The sequence below is a fragment of the Protopterus annectens genome, chromosome 8.part0, assembly GCF_019279795.1.
Source record: "Protopterus annectens isolate FY-2018-M chromosome 8.part0, PAN1.0, whole genome shotgun sequence".
Lineage (NCBI taxonomy): Eukaryota > Metazoa > Chordata > Ceratodontiformes > Protopteridae > Protopterus > Protopterus annectens.
The window spans coordinates 1910378016-1910401366 of record NC_056741.1 but is presented as its reverse complement, the minus strand read 5'-3'; the positions used below and the strand labels follow the sequence as shown (position 1 = coordinate 1910401366).

General features: G+C 37.9%; 1 protein-coding gene across 1 annotated transcript in view; it reads left to right on the top strand.

The window, feature by feature from the left end:
* The window catches only part of LOC122809713 (cholesteryl ester transfer protein), an 840169-nt gene that overhangs the window by 612470 nt on the left and 204348 nt on the right, over positions 1 to 23351 (top strand). The window lies entirely within an intron of this gene.

Genomic DNA, 23351 nt, shown 5'->3' with positions numbered 1-23351 from the left:
ATCAGTAGTCTGTGCAGCATACTGTGGGGGACATGCATGAGCACATTACAGTGGTAGTCTGTGCAGCATACTGTGGGGGACATGCATGAACACATTACAGTGGTAATCTGTGCAGTATACTGTGGGAGACACACAAAACACATTACAGCAGTAGTTTGTGCAGCATCCTGTGGGGAGGACACATGTGCACATTACAGCAGTAGTCTGTGCAGCATACTGTGGGAGACACACAAAAACACATTGCAGCAGTAATCTCTGCAGCATATTGTGGGGGACATACATAAACACATTACAGCAGTAGTCTGTGCAGCATAATGTGGGGGACATACATAAACACATTACATCAGTAGTCTGTGCAACATACTGTGGGGGAAATGCATGAACACATTACAGTGGTAGTCTGTGCAGCATACTGTGCGAGACACACAAAACACATTACAGCAGTAGTCTGTGCAGCATACTGTGGGGGGGCACATGTACACATTACATCAGTAGTCTGTGCAGCATACTGTGGGAGACACACAAAAACACATTGCAGCAGTAATCTCTGCAGCATACTGTGGGGGACATACATAAACACATTACATCAGTAGTCTGTGCAGCATACTATGGGGGGACACACAAACACATTACAGCAGTAGTCTGTGCAGCGCGGGGGACATACTTGAGCACATTACAAAACTAGTCTTTGCAGCATGGGGGACATACATGAACACATTACAGCAGTAGTTTGTGCAGCTTACCGTGGGGGCACAAAGGAACACATTAAAGCAGTAATCTGTGCAGTGTACCATGGGGAACACACATGAACACATTACAGCAGTAGTCTGTATGGCATACTGTAGGGACACACATGAACACCTTACAGCAGCAGTCTGTGCTGCATGGAGGACTTACTTGAACACATTATAGCAGTAGTCTGTGCAGTGTACCATGGAGAACACACATGAACACATAAAATCAGTAGTTTGTGCAGTGTAACATGAGGTCAGACACTAACAGATTACAAGAGTCGTTTGTGCAGCGTAACATGGGGGACACACAGAAACACATTAGGGCAGTAGTCTGTGCAGAGTAGTGTGGGGACACACACACAAACACATTACAGCCATAGTCCATGCAGCATCACATGGGGGACACACATGAACACATTACAGCAGTGGTCTGTGCAGCATAGGGTGGGAGACACAAACAAACACATTGTAGCAGTGGTCCATGCAACACAGCATGTAGGACACACACAAGCACATTACAGGCATGGTCCGTGCAGCATAGCGTGGGGGACATACACAAATTCATTACAGGAGTGGTCCATGCAGCATACCCATGGGAGACACACACATGAACACATTACAGGAGTGATCCATGCACTGTACTCATGGAGACACACATGAACACATTTACAGGAGTGGTCTGTGCAGCATACCTGTGCGGGACACACATGAACACATTACAAGAGTAGTCTGTTAAGTGTACCGATGGGGGATACACACAAACACATTACTGGAATAGTCCATGCAGTGCACAGTGGGGGGCACACACAGACATATTATAGGAATTGTCCAGTGTACAGTGGGGAACATACACTAACCCATTAAATGTTTTCACTACTTGTGTGGAAAATCAAACTGCACTGCAAAATACACCTTGATATTTGTACATGTTCTCTTACCATCCTCTTGTTTTGTGTGTGTGTGTGTGTGTGTGTGTGTGTGTGTGTGTGTGTGTGTGTGTGCATGCACAGGTGTGTGTGTGTGTGTGCGTGCGCAGGTGTGTGTGTGTGTGTGTGTGTGTGTATGTGTGTGTGTGTATATGTGTGTGTGTGTGTGTGTGTGTGTGTGTGTGTGCACACGTGCACAGGTGTGTGTGTGTGCGTGTGCAGGTGTGTGTGTGTGTGTGTGTGTGTGTGTGTGTGTGTGTGTGTGTGTGAGTGTGTTTGTATATGAACATACTTTTGTTTTTAAATTAAATTGAAGTGAAAGGGAAATGTATGCCCACATTTGTTAAACTTATTTTTTAACTTTTGTTTTACTTATTTCCATTTCTGTTTTATTTTTTTTTTCTAAGGATAGATTTGGGTTTGGGAGCTTATTGTTTTAAGCATCTGTGTCTGTGTATGTGCGTACTTGCCTGCCTGTGTGCAATGTATGAAGTTTAGGATTGTTTTTTAATTGACTCCACGAGACCTTAAGAATGCTTTTACAAAAAGATTGCATTCTTAAAAATAATTGTACTGATATGCTTGCACTTGGTACTCTCAGATTTGATTTGTAAGGGTGCCCACCTCAATAAGACCGAACATTTTTTAAGTTATTAGAATAATTTGTTGTATTTTAGAATGTTGTAAAGGTCTTTTTGGGTTGTCTCCATTTGTGTAACTGTTATTTTATTTGTTTAAAGAATTTGAGATTTAAAGCAAATTAAAACAGAAAATGATATAACTGCATAATTGTAAATAAAAAGTGGATGCTCAGGTTTTCCATTTTATGCCAGGTCATATAATGGTCACTTTTCTTTCAAAACCAGATATTCTTATTTGCTTTTTTAGATAAAAAAAAACTATGTTTTAATTGTTTTGTTAAGAGTTGTTGCACATAACTATGACATATGTGCTGTTTGTAATGCTAAGGAAAGAAGTTTTTGTGTTTAGGGATATATTGTGATCAAGAAGCAAAGAAATGTCCACCACGGAACTGGCTGGTGTCTCAGTTCCGTGGTGGACATTTCTTTGCTTCTTGGTCCGTGGTTCAACTTTCGTATATATTGTGATCACCTTTAAAAGGATAATCAGAAGGGTTATGGTTGCTACTGAGGTTAAAAATGAGTGACCCTGTATCATCTTTACCTAGTAGAAAGGTATTTAGACAGGATATGGGAGGTGGTAGTAGAGGTCTGACTAGGTATAACATAGAAAATTGATTGCCAGCGAGCTGCACATAACCTCCTACTCTACTGCATGCTGCACAGGTGTGATTCTAAAAGAACTGCTATTTATATCATTACTACAATGGCCGTGTAAGCTGGGCGCCTGCCACAGTGTACCAAGATTATTTTATTAGTCAAGCAACTGCATTTCCTTGGAGAGTGACCTTGTAACCATTCTGTGGGATAGGAAGACTGAGCCATAGACATGGATGGGAGTTGCCTTAATCTCTTCTGGGATCTTATAGCATAGAGTATCATACTCATACCTGCATGGATGGAGGGAGGCACTAGGGTATGCGAGCAAGTAGTGAGTTACTTTGCTCACTGCTGGAATGTGAGAAGGAGTAAAAAACTGCTGTGGTCATTGCTGGGATGTGCAAGTTGGTAAAACTTTTCTCTTCACATTGTTTTGATGTGCGAGGGAGTCAGGAATTGCTCTTCTCATTGTTGGGGTGTGCAGGGGGAAAGGTGATAGCTAACTGTGTGGAGGTAGGGAATTGTTTTGATCACCACCTGGGTTGGTGAAGGGTAAAATGTTGCTTCAGTCACCAATGGTATTTTCGTCTAGGACGCTGGAGGCTCTGATTCACTGACACTCAATGTGGGGTAGCTTACGTGTTGGTTGCAGTCTGTGTGAGAAGGGAAACAGTTAACACTGATTGCTAACTGGAGGTTAGGGGAAGCAAGCATATCTGATCATTGCAGCAAGGGTGCAAGAGAGACCAAGGACTCTGAATACTGATAGGGTGCATGAGGTCATTGATATAATGCTGACTGCCAAGGTGGGAGGGGTGCACCAATCACAGGTGCAATACCCAAGTGAGAGGCCAAGAACGTTACTCACTTTTTGGTAGTGGAGAGTCCAAGAACTCTGATCACCATGACGATAGGGAGGAAATGAGGCTGGGATGCCTGCAAAATATTAATGGCATGAGTGTAGGAGTTTGGGAATATTGAGACATGTGAGGATAGGAGACACCTCTGCTGGAAGAGATTTAATAGTGGGATTGCACTCCAAGTTTTTTCAACATCCTTCATCAAAATCTTCATCAACAAAGATGGGATTGTTAAAATTGTATGTTTTCACCTGATGCATATATGTAAGGGCATATTTTATACTCTTAGTGTGCAGTGACAAAGTTTGAGTAAATCTGGATAGAGAGCGGCTAAGTATCAGTTTAATTCCTAATACCCAACACTGAAGGTGGAGAAGGGATTTATGCAGAAGGCATTTGAGATTCCAAAACTCCAGCCAAGCATCATATGTAAAAATAACAGTTACTAATAATGCCATCATTAGTGTTTGATTTTGAAGTGTTCAGTGATATCAACAGTCGGTAATTAATTCTGTATTTCAGTAATATTGCTATAAAAAAGCATATAAATTACTAATAGTGTGACTGTGAATATGATACAAACAGAATTAAACAAAGTGCAGTGTGTAAACTAGAACATAGCAGTGAAACATTTTATAAAACACTTTCAACAGCATTCAGACATGATTTAGAGAACAACTGCAGTACATAATACAGGCTGTAAAATTTCATTGCATAATGTCTGCTAAAACAGTGAATAAAGGTATGATTTACAAATGAGATTTGCATTGCTAGCACATTACCTGAACAAAAAGGACATAATTGACCATAAATTCATACAGTGTTCACAACTGAAATAATGTGATGATAGCCTAGTCCTTACTTATTATGGCAGATCTGTTTGTTTGTGGATTAAGTAAGGAATTAAAATTAGACTTAAGTTTTAAGAGCTTGTCTACCATGAAGTCCACTTCATTGTGGATGAATGACTAGGTTCATCCTCTAAGTTAATTGCTATCTGGTACATTTTTGGGAGCTGCCATTCTTGGGGGCAGGTATACTTGATTCTAGTGCATTATGTGGCATCACACTCTAGCTACAGAAATATGTCTAGCTGTTGGGCTTGCAATTTATTTTATACTGCTTGCATAACTTGGATTTCAGTCACAATGCATGTCAATGAAAACATCTTGAATATGATGCACAGAAAAAATATATAAAGTGTCCATGTGTTCACCAAATTATTAGCTAAGAGCTACACTGACAATGTCTGCATTACCCTGGGGAGAAACATGACATAAAGCACATCCATAAAAGCTAGTGTTACATCCTGGCCACCTACACATAAGGAGATGCTTCTAGCTTACCTCACTGCGAGGTTGATTGCTGAGGTTGAATGTTTTGCATATTGGAATTCTCAGGAGGGTCTACCCATGACTGCCAGGCCTCAGACGTAACAACAGAAGCACTAAGTAATGGAGGATAGATTATAGCATAGATTACACTGAATGGTACTATGCTCAGTGACCCAAATTAAACATCTGTGGATACTATTAGTGAGTTCCATGGGGTCTATGACAACGGATCAAATACACTAAATATCGAACGGCTGGAAAATGGAAAACACAGGTGATAGAAACACGTTTTGTGCGCCCCCCCCCCCCCGCTAAATATATATACTAACTCCGAGATCGCACTACAGTGAGGAAAGGGAAAATTTCCTGATTTTCACTGTACCATGATCTCATAAGGGTTTACATCAGTCCATCAAAATGGCTGAATATCGAATACCGCAAAGCCACGGCCCACCGAATTCTTTCCCTGGGAAAGAATTCGGTGGGCCGTTTCTGTGGCCTTGCGAGTATCAGGACTGTGGTGGGAAATTACGGGTCGGGTTCAGGTAAATGTGCGATTATGAGGATGTTAGGGTTAGGGCGCGGGTTAGGTGAGTTAGGGTTAGGGCACAGGCCAGGTGAGTGTGCGATAGTGACAGACCTTAGGGTTAGGGTTTGGGTTAAGGTAAGTGGATAGGTAGTAGTGTATGTACAGTTTAGTGTAGGGTTAGATGTAGGATTTTGAGTGTATGTGTGTGGATTGATGTTGTTTTGGTGTGTTTGTGTTACGTGTTTGTTTCTTGCAACAGCAATTTTTTTTCCCTGGGGGAAAAAAAATCGCTGTTTTAAGATTTCGATGTTTCTGCAGTTCCTGGTTTGAAGTTCGAACATATGGTGTTCGAACTTCAGAGTTTCGATGAACTGATATAGACCCATCTCATAAAACGGGTTTCTATCACCAGCGTTTTTGGTTTTTCCTGATGTTCGATATTTAGTGTATTCGATCCATTGTCATAGACCCAGTTCCATGATATCAACAAATAGGTAAAGTTAAAAACAAACCTTTGCAGAATCATGCAATTAATAAAATGTACAACAGAAAAAAAGAGGTACTGCTTATCTTTCAAGAAATTACTCTAGTTATAAAGCAAGTGTAGATTATACACAGAAATGACTTACTTTTATTATCAGACGTTCGTTACCTAACTGCTTCCTCAGTTTGTGGTCAAATTTAACAGCACTTGATGGAATTTTGACAGCGCTTGCTGTTTGACTTTGCTGAGGCAGTTTGTCAAAATGTAATGTAAAGGAATGCTTGACAAATGCATTACTATTTTTTTTAAACAAGAAGCATCTTTATTGAATTATAACTTGTGACATCGGCAATCATACATATATATAAATAAGAACAAACCATATTGACATATTTTCAGTTGCAAATATTATTCATCATATGTAATGTTTTATACAGTCATTGTCAATCAAACATTACATAGTTCATTCAATTCCTGCTTTCCCCTATTTATTTATTTATTGACATCTGATTACCGAGAAAGTCCAACTGGATAGAAGCCCATTTTCAGTGGAGGTCTGGGGAGAAAAGCTCCAAATTATTACAAAACCTTTTAAGAACAATAATTTTACAATCTTCAGAAATAAAACAAAAACATCTGCAGTTTAAATTATTATAATAAATTAGACATAATATAAAAACTTTGGTTAAGAATCGATACAAGTTATTTAACAATCATTTAATATTTAGAGAAAATGTAGACAGCTTGTAGAGAAATTAATGGTAAGTTAGTCTAATGTCTTCTTTCGGCTTTTCCCATTAGGGGTTGCCACAGTGGAACTCTGGTCCACTAATGATTGGCAGTGGATTTTTACGGTGCTGAGAGGCCAGCCTGACACCCACCTTCAAAGAAGGCACACCCATTCACACACACACACCTACCTGCATGTCTTTAGACATCACTCGACCGTGGGGAGGACATGCAGACTCCACACAGAAGGCGGTACAGCCAAGAATCAAACAGGAGAACCTCTTGCTGTGATGCGACAATGCTAACCACTGCACCACCGCAGCCCTCAATGATAAGTTAGTCTAATACAAACAGGAATTGCAATATGATGTTAAGGGAAAACAGGTTTATGGTATATATATATATATATATATATATATATATATATATATATATATATATATATATTTTATTTTATATTTGTTTACCGGGATAGTCCGACTGGATACATGTCCATTTTCAGCGGAGGCCCGGGGAGAAAAGCTCCACATAGTCAAACATACAAAAGGTTACATAAGAAGCTAGAAAACAATTAGAATATATATAAAAAAGTGGTAATATACCTTATGTACATTGGTTTAGAAGTGTTCCCTAGTAGGGACTCACAGTTATCATGGACAGACATACAAAGGTTACACAAGAAGTTAGAAAACATTTAGAATATATAAAAACAAAGTGGTAATATATCTTATGTACATTGGTTTAGTAATGTTCCCTAGTAGGGATTCACAGTTCTCATGGACAGACACAATTACAAGTAAGATTGGATACATACATAGCATGGCAATGTAGTTAGATGTTATGATAATTACTGATTATGCTATGATAATTATTGATTATGCTATTGTTTTATAACTTAATCCAGGTTGGTACATGGGCATAGCCAGTTCAATATGAGATATCGTTTGAGGTTTTTTTTTGAAGAGACTTTTGGAGGATTGTAGGGTTATATAGTTTGGCAAGGCATTCCAGGTTTTGCCAACAAAGTTGCTGAACAGGGATTCACCAGATGAGTTATTAGCTTTGTGGGTTTGGACCAGTAATTTGTCAGCTGACCATAGGGATCTCAGGTTGCTATATGGCTTAATAATATTTATAAGAGCGGGGGTATCTTTAGGGTGGTACAGAACTTTGTGCGCTATTAAGAGTTGATTGAATTGAATTAAGCTGGGCAGTTCTAGCCATTCTAGTTGTTTCATGTTCTGGCAGTGATCGGTTCTATAGGTGGAGCCAATGGCGAATCTGGCAATGTGGTTGTAGGTATGGGACAACTTACTTAGTTCAGTTTTATTGAGGTTTGAGAGTACAGGTGAGGCATATAAAAGAGTAGAGAGTAGGTGTGATCGGGTGATTTCAGTCCTAGCCAGTGGGGTTAAGAGTGTCTTGTTTCTATACAGTGATCCAAGCTTCTTATTGATGGTCTGTACAGTTTTGTTGTCCTGTAGGTCAAATTTGAGATTATTGTCTATGATAACCCCTAGAAGTTTAGTGTGTTGATCTGGGGAGATAGTGGTGCCATTGTTAGATGTGACAGAGAATGAAAGTGTGGCAGATCTACTAGATATTTAGAGAGAAATTCAGGTAAGAGAATGTGATAGCAGTAAATGAAGAAGGGATGGTAAGGATGTATAAGGAATGAAAAGATACTTGTTCACATTTATGGATATAGTTTATCCTGATTTTGAGCAAGAACAGAGCCAGATTTTAGCTAGGAAGTCTATTAGGGTAGTTCTGCAACATGGAACTGAAAGCATTGACCTGCAGGATACAGGTAAGAAGTTCTAGAACTTAGCAACCTTGTAAGAGTACAGACAATGCCCAGCAGATTTGCTACATTTGTAGACAGGAGTTTTTGTTCACTGGATCTCAATGACTGACTGGGAATATAATTGTGTAGAATATTTATTAATGCTGGACAAGCTGATGGATGTCGGATAATTTTAAAGTAGTAAGAAGTTGTGTGTATGTTAGATGATGAGGCAGTTCAAACCAAATTAGGCTTTTTAGAGCTATACAGGGGTGGGTTCTGAAAGAGGTATTTGCTGCAAATTTAGCAACTATAGCATTGTTCAAGTTTCAATTTTTGTGAAGCCTGTAGCTTAGTAAGGATGGGAGCACCACAAAGAAGAGTGGGGAGGAGGTAAGTAGTGGCAAGTGTAGTTTTAGTTGCATCAGTGAAAAAGTTTTTGGCTCTGTAAAGCATCCCTAGTTTTTGTTATGCAATTTTGTATATGCAGGTCAAATGTAAGATTATCATCCACTATCACCCCTAATAATTTGATATGAGAAGTGACTTCAATGGGTGTATTATCAAGAGAGAGGACTTTAAATTTTGTTTTTTCATTTGAGTGAGATTTGGGGAACAAGTAGTACTTTGGTCTTTTTTGTGTTGCACATGAGTTGTGTGTTATGAAGCCATGTGTCTTTGGCTTTTAAAGCTTCCTGAGTAATTTTTTGGAGGTGTACCATGTTGTCAGATGTGCAAGTGAGAGTGAAATCATCTGTGTATTGTATTAGGGTGGCCTGTTGTGTGAATGTATAGGGGTGATGGTGAAAATGTTAAAGAGGAAGGGACCAAGGATAGAGCTGGGAGTTAAGGAGAGAGCATGGAGTGCCATTTTACTGACAGATACCTATTGGACAGGTAGCTTTTGAACCACAGAAGGGTGGGCTAAGAGAGACCTAGTGAAGACATTTGAAGTAAACCTTTGCCGTGACAAACTATGTCAAAGGTTTTAGAGGAGTCTAGAAATAAGAAAGAGACTAGTTTGCCATTATCTCTAGCTTTATTGACAGTATCTATATAGGTTAGATGGTCAGTGCTAGTCCTATGGGAAGGATGGAATGCCACATTGTATAGGGGATAGGAGTTGTTCCTGCACAAGATAGTTTAGCAATTGTTTCTGAATACATTTTTCAAGTATTTTGGCAAGGGGAGGTAAGATTGCTATAGGTTTAAAGTTATTAATATCTGTTGAATTTCCTTCTTTGGACAGAGGGATAATGTGTGACTTTTTCCAGAGAGAGGGAACATGGGATTTCTGGACTGACCTATTTATAAGGAATGAGACAGAATAGGCAACCCTACTGGCTGCTATTTTTAGGTGCCCGCTTAGAAGGTCATCAGCTGAAGAAGAACATGGCTTAAGTTTGTTTAAGCATAGTTTTATATAGGATGTGGGCAAAATTTGAAGGTGAAGATGTGGTGATATGTGGTTATTGGGCAGGGTTGGGATTAGATGTTGAGGAATCCTTGATTAGAATTGCTCTACTAGCTATAAAATAACAGTTGAATTGTATTGCAATTTTGAGTGGTGAGTTATCGCGAAAGGGGTTTGGGTTGAACTTTTGGCCGGGATGTAACATTTCTTTAACGGATGACCCAAATTTTTTTGGGTTACGTTTAGTATTATTTTGAAAGTTATTACAGTATGAACTCTGACTGTTGCAGGGCAATTACCAGGGCTCAGAATGTAAAGCTGGAAACTGGGATCGAATGGCCAGAGATCTTATCAGTGCTTCATTTATTTGCTTTATAGTATGATTGGGATCTTACCAGTGCTTCATTTATTTGCTTTTTAGTATGATTATGAAACATTCTGAAGTTTTCATGATATTGAGGTGTTTTATATTTTTTACATTCTTTCCACACTTTTTCTCTGCCCTGCATTAGCATTATACTCTTTTTGGATAGCCAAATTGCATTATTTGTTTTTAATCTCTTCCTTCTAGGAGCTGCAAGGCTATTTAAGATATTTAGAAAAGTTGTACTGAATTCATTTACAGCATCATATATGGGGAGTATTTTTAGGAAGTTCCAGTTAATAGATGATAGTGTAGTAATGAACATTGCTGGGTTAAATTTGGAAAAGTTGCATGTTTTTTATAAATTTGCTGTTTAACTGGATGTGTGAGATGTCTGGTCATATAGATTGGGAGATGATAACTAAAAGTCTGGCATTGTACCTGTGGTGGAGAATTTGCTAGGGTCTGATAGTAGGATCCAGTCTAATGAGAGATTTGATGTTGTGCTATAATGTGTGGGGCTATTAATTAGTTGTGTGAAACCATATACTTTAATGCTAGATGTAGGGGAGTTAGAGTTTATGTCCAACCAATTAACATTCACATAATCTAGTAGTACTTTTTCTTGTGGAAATGTTATTGATATCCAATGTAGAATATCTCCCAGTATAGCTGTATTGTTGCCAGGAGGGGTGTACAGGACAGTAATACATATTTGTTTGTAATTGTTTATTTTGAGGAAACTAATAAGAAGCTCTGCTGAATTCAGTTTTGGTATTGGTTTGCTGTAAGGGGAAATGTGGTAGGTATAGGGAAATATTAAGTCGCTACCACCCTCAGGTTAAATTACAACTGAGAGCAATCAGTTTATAGCTAGGACAAAGCAATTAACAAAGCAATGCAAATTAAAACAGGTTTTCTGTCATTTCCTGAGGCTAGAAAAATGGCATATGCAGTATAGTCTACTGGTCAAGAAAAAGGGGACAGTGGACAACTTAGTAAGAGGTCCTTAGAGTGCATGGTCTATTTCACAAAAGACTTTCAATCACAGAGCAGGCATTTATTTAACTGATTAAAGTTAATACACAGCAAGGCCCTTCAGGATAAATCTGCTTACATTATACAGTGGCAAAATTCTCAGTAAACTTGTAGCCTTAGGACTTTGGGGCAGAACTCCTGCAGTATCAAGGACAGATGTATTAACTGCAGGCACTGAAATGAAAGAAAGAGAAAAACTGTACTAAACTGTAAAATTATATTGAGATAGTAAGGTTAGTATGTATTAAACAAAAAAGAGATGGAGGAAGGACCACAGTAAGTCACAGCAAAATAATACGGGAGAAGTATAACAGTAGAGCGATGGTAAGACAGTGTATGCATGTAAGGTCAACGTAGTATTAGCATGAAGTATACTAATAGTGAACCACAGTAATACAGTATAGATATACAGCCGTAGGGAGCAAATTATCAGAACATGGCACTACACTGTTAAGCACAACATAAAACCATCACTTAGAAAACATTCATGAGATTAACCAGTACTTCAAAACAAAATATATATATATATATATATATATATATATATATATATATATATATATATATATACCCCAGAACACCAGTAACTCACATTACATACATGTGTATTATAGGGGAAATACACTCAGCATACATAAAGTTTATCTGATCTGAATGAAATTGTTAGAAATATAACACACAGCCAAAGTTTTTTCATTGTTCTACACCACGTTACAACAAATAGAAATGTAATAGCATATGACACATACCTGCTCTATGAAGGAAGATAGTGACTGAGTGTAAGAAGAGACAACAGTGAGGGGATACTTAGCAATACCTTCTACAGTGACCATCACACCTTCAGGTCAAGTTATAATTGAGAGAAATCAGTTTATATTCAGAACAAAGCAATTAACAAAGAGATGCAAAGTAAAAGAGGTTGTCTGTCATTTCCTGAGACTAAATTACTGACATATGAAGTATAGTCTACTGGTCATGCAAAAGGAGACAGTGGCCAACTTAGCAAGAGGTCCTTAGAATGCAGAGGCTATTTCACAGAGGCTTTAAACACAGAGCAAGCATGCATTTAAGTGATTAAAGTTAATACAGAGCAAGGGTCCTCATGATAAATGAGCTTATGTTATACAGTGACAAAATTCTCAATAAACTTGTAGGTCAAGTTCCTTGTGGCAGAGCTCCTGCAGTATCAAGGTCAGATATAGTGATTGCAGGCTATTATACAGTGAAACATTTCTCAGTAAACTTCTTGTAGGTGTAGGGCCTTGTGGAAGACCTCCTGTAGTATTAAGGTCAGATGTAGTGACCGCAGGCTATTGTACAATGAAAAAAATCTCAGTAAACTTGTAGGTGTAGGGCCTTGGAGCAGAGCTGCTATAGTATCAAAGCCAGATATAGTGACCACAGGCTATTATACAGTGAAACTTTTCTCAGTAAACTTGTAGGTGTAGGGCCTTGTGGCAGAGGTCCTGTAGTATCAAGGTCAGATTTTGTGACTGCAGGCTATTATACAGTGATAAAATTTTCAGTAAACTTGTAAACCTTATTCATCCTCCAAACATTATTTTGAATGTATTGTTCCCTCAATTCCCATTTTCCTATGTAATTTGCTCCTACCCTTTTCGAAAGACCCAACTTCCAGTTCTTTTATCTCTGTTACAATATTCACTACTTCTTGTCTGGTTGATTTAGACTTTGATTTCCATTTTCTCATAATTGCTTTTTTGACAGCCACCAGAATTAAACTCAGCAAGGCTTTACCACAAACAGGCAATTCTGATTCCATATCACAGCTCAAAAAATAACTTCCTTAGTTACACAAATTTGCTCGCCCAGTATTTCTGATAGAGTTATCTGTAGGAAATTGTAAAGGTTTGCCAACTCATTACACTCCCAAAAATATGTTCCCAATTACATCTTTCTTCCCCATTACGCTTCCAAAATTTGCAATCTACCCATGGAAAAATTATTTAGAGTCTGCCTGGAGTATAAAAATAACTATGCAAATACTTCCAAGCAACAATCCTAAATCTTCTAGACTTTGTTGCATATTTGGGAGCCATACATATGTCTTTCCATTGTTTCTTTGTGAATTTCTTATCCAGTCCCAGGCCTTTCTATCCTCCACTGATTGATTCCTATAGTCATTATGCAATATTTAAATGCCCGACTTATTATCCCTTTTTAATAGCAGTTTCTACCATTGCCGGTATTTCACTTAGGATCCCCCTATCTCTTTCTCTTTGCCTATTATCCTATATCAATCATTTATAGGGAAGGCAGTCTCTAGCCTGCAGTCCAAATATATTCTTGGCCTCTTCCCATTCTCTTTCCCCTGTGTAATTATTTGCTCCCAATACCTTGGTTGCTTTGTCAGTTTTTTCCAGTAAATTCCAGCCCACTCTTGCCTATTCTCTGTACCCCTAATTTTATTCATCCCTGTAGATCAGAGTGTGTGTTGTACCGCTAAGAGCTATTCCAGTCCATGGGTACATGCATATAAGTATTGAGCATGTGCTAGCAAGAGCGCCATTTTGAGTGAGCAGCCAGAGTGAAAGTATGTTTGTGTGTTGCAGTCAGTCAGTTGGTTCATTTAGTTCAATGTTGCCGTTAACCATCCTGATGTGTTTGTATGCAATAAATGACTTAAACAAATACCCAGCCTCATCATCTTATTTGAATACACAAGATGAGTGAAATGGTGTCAGAATGGGAGCTGAAGTAAAACTTCTTCTTCAAGACCATAAGGCACGCAGTTACAGATAGAGGAATATATATACAGGAGTGACTCATCCTTGCTCAAAGGACTTGCAAACAGGTCAGAAAGATAAATCCAGGTACAAAGATCCATTCAAATGATTTTTTATTCAACGAATATGAAACGAAGCAATGAAAGCATTCAAAACAACTTTCTAATTAAACAAAATATGTGAAACTATAATATATTAATAAAATATCTGAAATGCTTACAAAATTGGTTGAAATAACTTCTGAATCACATAAAATGTACAAAAAAGAGAAAACGGACATATTTTTTTGCTATGTTCTTCTTTTTTGTATTAGCTAAAGTTATTCGCAATATCCAAAGTGTTGGTCTGTGTGTGTAGTATGACAGTACAGTTATTTTGCAGAATACAGTCATTTCAAAGAGTTTATGGTGCAGCTGAATATTTTTCATGTGCCTGGCATGTGTATGTTTATGTATAATTACATGGTTATTTTGTTGGCATGGCAGATGGATTTCGCATACCTGTTCCACTTGTATTTGATAATAATGTTGCTAAACACTGGAGAGTGTTTGAGCAAGAACACAATATTTTCATACAGGCTGCTTTTTCTTGATAAAGACACGTGTACAAAGGCATTTATTCTGCTTAATTTAGCTGGTTCAGAAGCCATTGAAAGAAAGCATTAATTTGTGTATGCCCCCAGCTTTGTATGCAGGGGAGGGGGAAGACCGCCATATCGTGGTACTGGCTGAAACCCTGGAAGACCTTGAGTACTTAAAACGTAAATTTAGAGAAACGTGTAACCCCTAAATGAATGTTGCAATGGAAATGCATATATTTCAAGAGATCAAAAGGCTGGTGAAACTTTTGCAGCATATATAACTGACTTTAGAAACAAGGCAAAACCGTGCAGATCTGGCGATTTAAGAGATGAGTTGATAACAGAGAGGCTTGCGTGTGGTATTAAAGATGATGCAGTGAGAAAGAGCTTGCTTTAAGACAGTGATTTAACTTTGAATAAGGTCATAGAGATTTGTCAGATATATGAGCTCACAGAAAGGCATGCAAATATTCTTGCAAATGACAAAAGCCTGCTTGCAGTGCCTTCCAGTACTAATGTTAATAGTATGCTGCACAAGGATACAAGATACAGGCCTAAAACCATGGCTCCACCATAAGTCTTTGTAGCAAAATCCACTGCAGTTCCAATAAAATCCAGAGCATGCTCAGTGAAGCAAAGGAGTGACTCAGAAAAACCTGTGGTAAGTCTCATAGTCAGCTGTTGTAGTTCTGGTGGAAACCATGAGCACAAAAGAGAAAAGTGCTTAGCTTTTGGTCAGCAGTGCCACACATGTAAAAAGTGGAATAATTTCAAAAGGTTCTGTAAATCAAAAGGGGCACATTCTTTTATCAAAAGAGAACATTCAAAGAAACACATTGATAACTAGAAAGCTGATATGCTACTCATTATGTTGATGGTGTGTCACTGCTTGGTGAAACAATTGATACAGTAGATTTGCTAGCAAAGAATGAATTATTTTGTACTGTTCTGATTAATGAGAGACCTATAGAGCTCAAGGTTCAAAGTGCAGTGTCATGTCAACAGATGTGTTTGCCAAAGTAAGTGCTGCTGAGAACCTTGATCTGGGAAAGTGTGCGAAGCTTGTTGCTTACGGTGGTGAAGAAATTCAAACCAAAGGTTCAGTAATGCTTTCATGTTACTCTACTGGGAAGAGCTATGACTTGCAATTTTACATAGTCAAAAGGCACATACAGTCATTATTAGGTCTCAGAGACAGTTTGAAAATGGGACTGCTTTCATTTACTTGAGAAGTCCATCATGTAAGCATGTGTAACAACAAAAATTTAGCCCAAACTATTTTTTCTGACTATGCTGATCTTTTCAAAGACAAGTTAGGCAAACTCCCAGTTCTGTATTCTATGAAATTAGACCACGAGGTACGCCCAGTCATCAGACCCACACGGAAATTTCCAGTAGCTATGCAAGACAGAGTCAAAGCTAAGCTAGATAGAATGGTGCATCTAGGGGTAATTTGTCCAGTAGATGAGCCAACTGAGTGGGTATGCTCAATGGTGATATTTCATAAGAAAAGCTCAGATGATATGAGATTATGTATTGATCCAAGAGATTTGAACAAAGCACTAAAACAACCTCATCATCCAATGCGTACAGTTGAAGAAGTTGCTGCTCTTATGCCTAATACCACCATTTTTTCATGTCTTAGATGCAAAAAGTTCATTTTGGCAAATCTTGCTTGACTGAAAATCTTCATTGCTAACCACTTTCAGCACACCATTTGGACAGTACAGATTTTTGAGAATGCCCTTTGGGATAAATTCTGCCAGTGAAGTCTTTCAATGTGCAATGGAACAAATTTTTTCTGGCTACTCGTGTGCTATTATATTAGGTAATATTATTGTAGGAGGCAATGGTAAACTCAAACATGATAGAAATCTCAGAAAAGCTCTAAAATGTGCTTGTGAGGTGAATCTTAAGCTGAATCGTCAGAAATGCAAATTCAGGCTACAAGACGTTACATATGCTGGTCATTTGTTTACCATTTCAGGCTTATGGCCAGATCCTTTCAAGCAATCTGCAATTCTTGAGATGTCAGCTCCAAAGGAAGTTACTTACCTACAATGTTTTCTTAGTATGGTCAACTACTTAGACAAGTTTAGTTCAGAGTTGAGTGACCTTTCAGCACTGCTAAGAGAGCTGACACGCAAGGATGTAACCTGGTCCTGATTGGAACAACACCAAAGAGCATTCATTGCCCCAAAAAACACTGAACTGCATGAAAATATGCAACCTGATTTTAAAGTCATGGAAGTGAGAAATTTTTCTTCCACACATCTTGATGAGCTTAGAACTCACACAGCTTCAGATAGAATTCTTCCAAATCTCAACCACTTTATAAATCAAGGATGGCTGTTAAAGCAATCTTGTTTACCACTAGACATGCAGCAGTATTTTCCTTACAGAGACAAGATTTTGGTTGACAATGGTATCATCCCAAAAGGTCCAAAAGTGATTGTTCCAAGATCTTTGCAACAACTGTATATTAAAATCTTACATCATGGCCACCCAGGAACTGATTCTACCAAACAAAGGGCAAGAGGACTAGTATTTTGGCCTTCTATGTCACAAGACATTGAGAACTCTCCTTCAGCTTGTTCTGTTTGTAATAATACTAAGCTGCACCAACAGAAGGAACCACTTCAGCTAAGCCAGATTCCTGAACTACCTTGGTCGACAAGATATCTTCGAGTGGAATGGTCAACATTACCTGGTTTTAGTAGACTCTTATTCAAATTGGTTTGATATTGACCTACTTCTTAATCTCATGTCCAGTATTGTCATCACAAAGTGAAAGAGACATTTTTCTGTCCATGTTAGTCCGTACAAACTCATTTCTGACAATGGTGCACAGTTTACAAGTCAAGGGTTCAAGAGATTTCCTGAAATGTGGGACTTTGTTCATACTACGTGTAGTCCAGAGTTTCTTCAGTCAATTGACTTGGCAGAATGTGCAGTTCAGAGTGGAAAACAGCTGCTGGAAAAGTCAAAATGAGACAGTACTGAGGTTTTACAAAATTTGCTTAATCTATATAACATTCCTCACAACAATCTTTTTGGTTCACCTGCCCAGAGGTTAATGTTGAGACAAACCAGAACCACACTACCAGTCCATAAGAATTTGTTGGTTCCAAAGGCTAAAAACAACAAAGCACTAAAAGCTCAACTTCTAAAGAAGCATTTGTCCCAAAAGTCCTATTATGACAAGACCAGCAAACCTCTAAATCCATTGAAAGAAAGAGAGATAGTGAGGATGCAGACAGTGAAAAGTTTTGACTAGATTGGACTTGTGAAACATTTGTGTGATGAACCAAGATCATACATTATTGAGTTGCTAGGCATGGAATTCAGATGGAACTGGAAGCATTTCCTACCAGTGTCCAAGCCAGTGTTGGAGCATTTTGCTTGTAGCAAAGACTAATTCTTAGAGTGATTTTTCTAATGTCCCTGTTCCAGAGAGTATTACATTGTCTGCCCCTGTTCCTGAAAGTATCCCTGAAAGTCCTCAAGAAGAACATTCCCCAGTGACTGTCCCTGTTGCTAAATCCAGTTCTAATTATTATGTTACAAGGTCAGGTCATATCTCAAGACCTAATCCTAAATATGCAGCAACCTGGACATGATTGATATTGTTTGTATATATTTGTATAATGTGCATGTTTATCTGATTGTCATTTTTCAACTGAATGACAGACTAGTAAAAGAGGGAGGATGTAGATCAAAGCGTGTGTTGTACCTTTAAGAGCTATTCCAGTCTATGGGCATGTGCATATAAGTACTGAGCATGTGCTAGCAAAAGTGCCATTTTGAGTGAGCAGCCAGAGTGAAAGCATGTTTGCATGTAACAGACAGTCAGTTAGTTAGCTCATTTAGATTAATGTTCCTGTTAACCATCTGGATGTGTCTGTATGTAATAAATGACTTAAATGAACACCCAGCCTTATTGTCTTATTTGAATACACAAGATGAGCAACAGTCCCTATCAGCAGGACCTCCTTTATCCATTTCTGTGTTGACTTAGTTCTTAGAACACTTTCTGCTATTTTATGAATATAATATTCTGTATGGTTACTGTTATTCTCCTTAAGGATCTGCATCCAAAATCCCAGTCTCTCCTTATTTCTTGATCTTCCCCCTGTTTCATCATCATCTCTTCCACTTTGAATTATAGCTTTCTGCTTGTGCTGTGTATAGGAGCCCTTACTGTGTAGCTTTGAAATACCCCTTCTAATCAGGTTATCCAAAACTTCTATTGGAAGGATCAACTTCTCCCTCTTGACTCTTGTCCTTTTCCACTCCCAGATAAAATCTTTTGACTCTTTATTAATTGCTAACCACAACTTCTCCTCTGGTTGATAAAATTATGCCTGACCTGTGTATAAACTAAAGGGGTTAAAAACTTTTGCACTGCTTGGACCTTGCTATCCATATCCATAAAACAAGAGTTTCTAGTTTCACAGTTTTTGTATTATCTTTTGTTTAGTCTCTTCCCACATATCCTTACCTGCCATAACATAATCCTTTTTAATCCATACTCCTAAATACTTAATCTTATCATGTCCCCATAAATATGGGTATTGCTGAACCAATTTGTGTGTGTATACACAGTTTACAGCTATTACCTTAGTTTATCTTCATTAGTTTTGTATCCCAAAAAGACTTGAAACTGTCTCAGAATATTCCACAACACTGAAATGTCATTTTCTGCTTTTATCAGGTACAAAATAATATCATCTGCCAATAAAGCAAACTTTTCTTGATTACCATACAACCTGTATTCTTGAATTTCTGATTTCCTCATTTTCTTTGCCAAAGGTTCTAAATATAATGCAAATAACAAAGGAGAAAGATGACACCCCTGCCTGGTTCCTGTCTTCAAACAGAACTTATCAGCGAGGAACCCCCCCCCCACTTTAATTTTTGTCTCTGATCCCTCATACATCCTCCCAATTAACCTTATTATTGCATCAGGAAATGCAAATGCTTCCATTGTCCTACTCATACAATCCCAGCTTACTCTGTTGAATGCTTTCTCTGCATTAAGGCCTAACAGCAGCATTATTTTCTTACACTCTGCTTCCATATGGATCACCATTGTTCTATTAATGTTGTCAAATGTTTGCCTCTCCTCCACAAAACACTGATCCATATCAATCAATTTTGGCATCACCTTTACCATATTTATTGCCATTATAGACAAACACTTTATAATAATGGTTTAGAATCAAAATGGGCCTATATGAAGCTGAATCTGATGGGTCTTTACCATCTTTAGGTTTTACAACCACCACAGCTTTCTTCCAGGATGTTGGTACTTCTACTCCTTTTAAAATACTGTTAACAAAACCTTACAGGTCTTTATCACTTATTAATCTACTAGTAATGCAGAGAGTAAAACTGGTTAAGCCACATTACACAAAGAGTTTGTGTCTTTCGGCTTTTCCCGGTTAGGGGTCACCACAGCGGAACTCCGGTCCGCTAATGATTGGCAGTTGATTCTTACGTACCGGCTTGCCAGGCCTAACACACAACCTTCAACAAAGGTACGCCCATTTATGCATGTCTCCACACAGAAGACGCTATAGCTGAGAATCGAACCAGACCACGCCACATTACACAAAGAGTAATGGTGGAAATTTATTTTCTCTACTGAAGGGATTATCGACAATGTCTCACTCTGTACATTTCTGGACTATACTTTTCGGATATAAAAGTGGAAAATGGGCTCTGGATAAGTAATTATGTGCATAACCGAAAACTTAGGTTACATTACTTTAGTAAATGATGCTAAATTCTCCAAGGTAGTCTACAAAAATACCTAGGTGCAGTAGTTATAGCCCACAGCTTTAATGCCTGTAAATATAGCATTATGAAGCTCGGCAAAAAATATATAAATCGTGAAAGCAAAGTAAATAGTGACATCACAAACAATAACACCGCCATTTAACATCAGTTTACAATGTTAGACAACAGTTTTAAATCTGACCAATATATGTTTACCAAAGTCAGGAAAAAAATATTCTGTGTTCAGTACGATTCTAAAGGGTGTATCTAGTCACTCTAATGAGATCACTGGATTGCCTATCCAACCTACTGTTAATCCCAGTAATACTTTCTGTAGTCTTTGCCTCTGAAAGACATGTGTAAATGGGCATCGGGCTGGCAACTCGGCACCATAAAAAAATCTACTGCCAATCATTAGTGGACCAGAGTTCCGCTGTGGTGACCCCTAACTGGGAAAAGCCGAAAAGACAAACAACAACTTTCTGTAGTCTTTATACAAGTCAATTGAAACCTCTTTTAATGGTACATCTTACCAGATATAAAGTTGGAAAACCTGAACTGTTCAGAAAGGCTTCAGCAGCAATCTGAATACTTTGTTATGTATTATTTTTATTCTCTACTTTGTTTGTGATGCAGTGTCTAACCTGGTTCTACTCAAAAGTCTGAAGCCCAGCATTCGAACAGCCAACATCTGAGCAGGCAAACTAATGCTAAAAAATCTATAACAGAAAAATGTGACATTTATGCAATGCTTTCCAAGATTATGGTATAAACTTCCCTTTACAACCAGAACACATCATTAACTTTCAGTAATACTTTTGAGACATGTATGGGAAGTATAAAGTATCAACATGGAGTTATAACAAAAAATGACGTTGTCCTAGTGACATCCAGGTAACCCCATACACTGGAATCAAATTAGATTACTTTGAAAAAAAACTGCGCAAACTGGATCCAAGCAAAAACGGGGAGGAGACAGAATTAGAGAACACTTCTTCAAGAACTTACAGTACCATTATATCTATTACTCACTAGGTCATGTAAACATGGGGAGATTCCTCAAGATTGGAGACATGCGTTTATTAAGCCTATCTTTAAGGGAAAGGGGAGTAGGACAAATCCAGAGCCATATAGACCCTTAAGTCTACTTTCATGTTGTGGAAAAATAATGGAGAAGGTAATATTGAATAAGTTATTGTCTGGAATGGATAAGATGGGACTTGTAACCATATATCAGCATGCGTATGTTGAAAATAGATCTATTACCACCTGTAACATGATGTTCTATGGTAACAGCTATGAATGAAAAATTGTGCCGTGATGGAATTTATATAGATTTATCTTCAGCATTTGACAGGGTCATACACAAAACACTGATCAATAAAGTAGAACAACTAGGTATTGATGTCTTGATAAGATGGATACCTGCATGGCTTACAAATAGGACATGGCAAGTATCATACAGCAACTGGACAGGTGAAATCCTTGGTTACAGTCAATGTGTCCCACAAGGCTCTGTCCTAGGCCCATACTTGTTTAGATTGTATCTTTCAGACCTAACTTTTTCACCTGAGGTGTTCTACAGTCTATATGCAGACGACCTGAAACTGGGTACACTGATTACATGCGTTACAGATAAGGCATGTCTGCAAAATAACTGGACTAATTGACCATTTGGACACAGGAGAATAATATGCTGATAAATACATCAAAAACTAGGCATATGAGATTTGGGAGACAAACTGAAAGCTGAATATTTAATAAAGAATATAGTGATTGAAACTGTCAACTCATTTACGGACCTTGGTATATGGGTAGATCCAGCTACGAGTTTTCTAATCATACCAAATACTTGATTAATGATAGTTATATAACTATAGGTTGTATAAAAAGGTTTATAAAGTCTAGGGAATCAAAAATGATGAAGTCATGGTTTGTTAGTTACATTAGACCCAAACTTGAGTATGGAATAACAATATGGGAACCCTATAAGAAAACAAGCATGAGTAAACTGGAAAGAGTACAGCGGAAATATACCAAGGGCATCCATGGATGTGAACATTTAAGTTATTATGAAAGACTGAAATATCTTAACTTGTACAGTGTCTCTTACAGATATCTAAGAGGAGATCTTATTCAGGTATATAGGGCATTTAGGGACAACTACCTCTGGGAATGTTTGAGGTTATCAAAAAGTACTAGAGAATCATCAGATAACCTATGTAGGAGATTCTATAGGAATGAGAAGTGTACTAATTGGTTATATGACAGAATAGCTGATGCATGGAACAGACTACCAAATTACATTAAAGTAAGCACTAGTTTAGATATTTTTAAGAACTGCCTGAACACATATTATGGGAACAAGTATTTTGGTATATTGGTAAGCTAGAAGGGCATTAATACCCGTGTCTGAAATATTTGTATGCATGTATGTATGTAAAAACAATCTTCTTGAAAGAAGTAGGTCAATAGGCCCTAAGTTTGACAAGTCAAACCTGTGAAGCTGTAAAACCTGTAAGATATGCCTTCTCTACCTCTGAAAAGTAATCTCTAGGAATACATAAAGGATATGAAACATAAAAAAATGTAGTCATAACTAAATACTAGTATGCATTGCTTTTCATGCAGCAACATCCATATCAATGCCCATTAAACATGGTAAAAACATGAAATATAAACATATGGGTGAGCTTTTACCTCGTATATTTTTGGAAGAACAGTTAACAGCAAAAATCAAGACATTATTTGTAAAAGCCTAGCTAATTATTCTTTCCTTCATACATGGAATAGGGTTATTACAT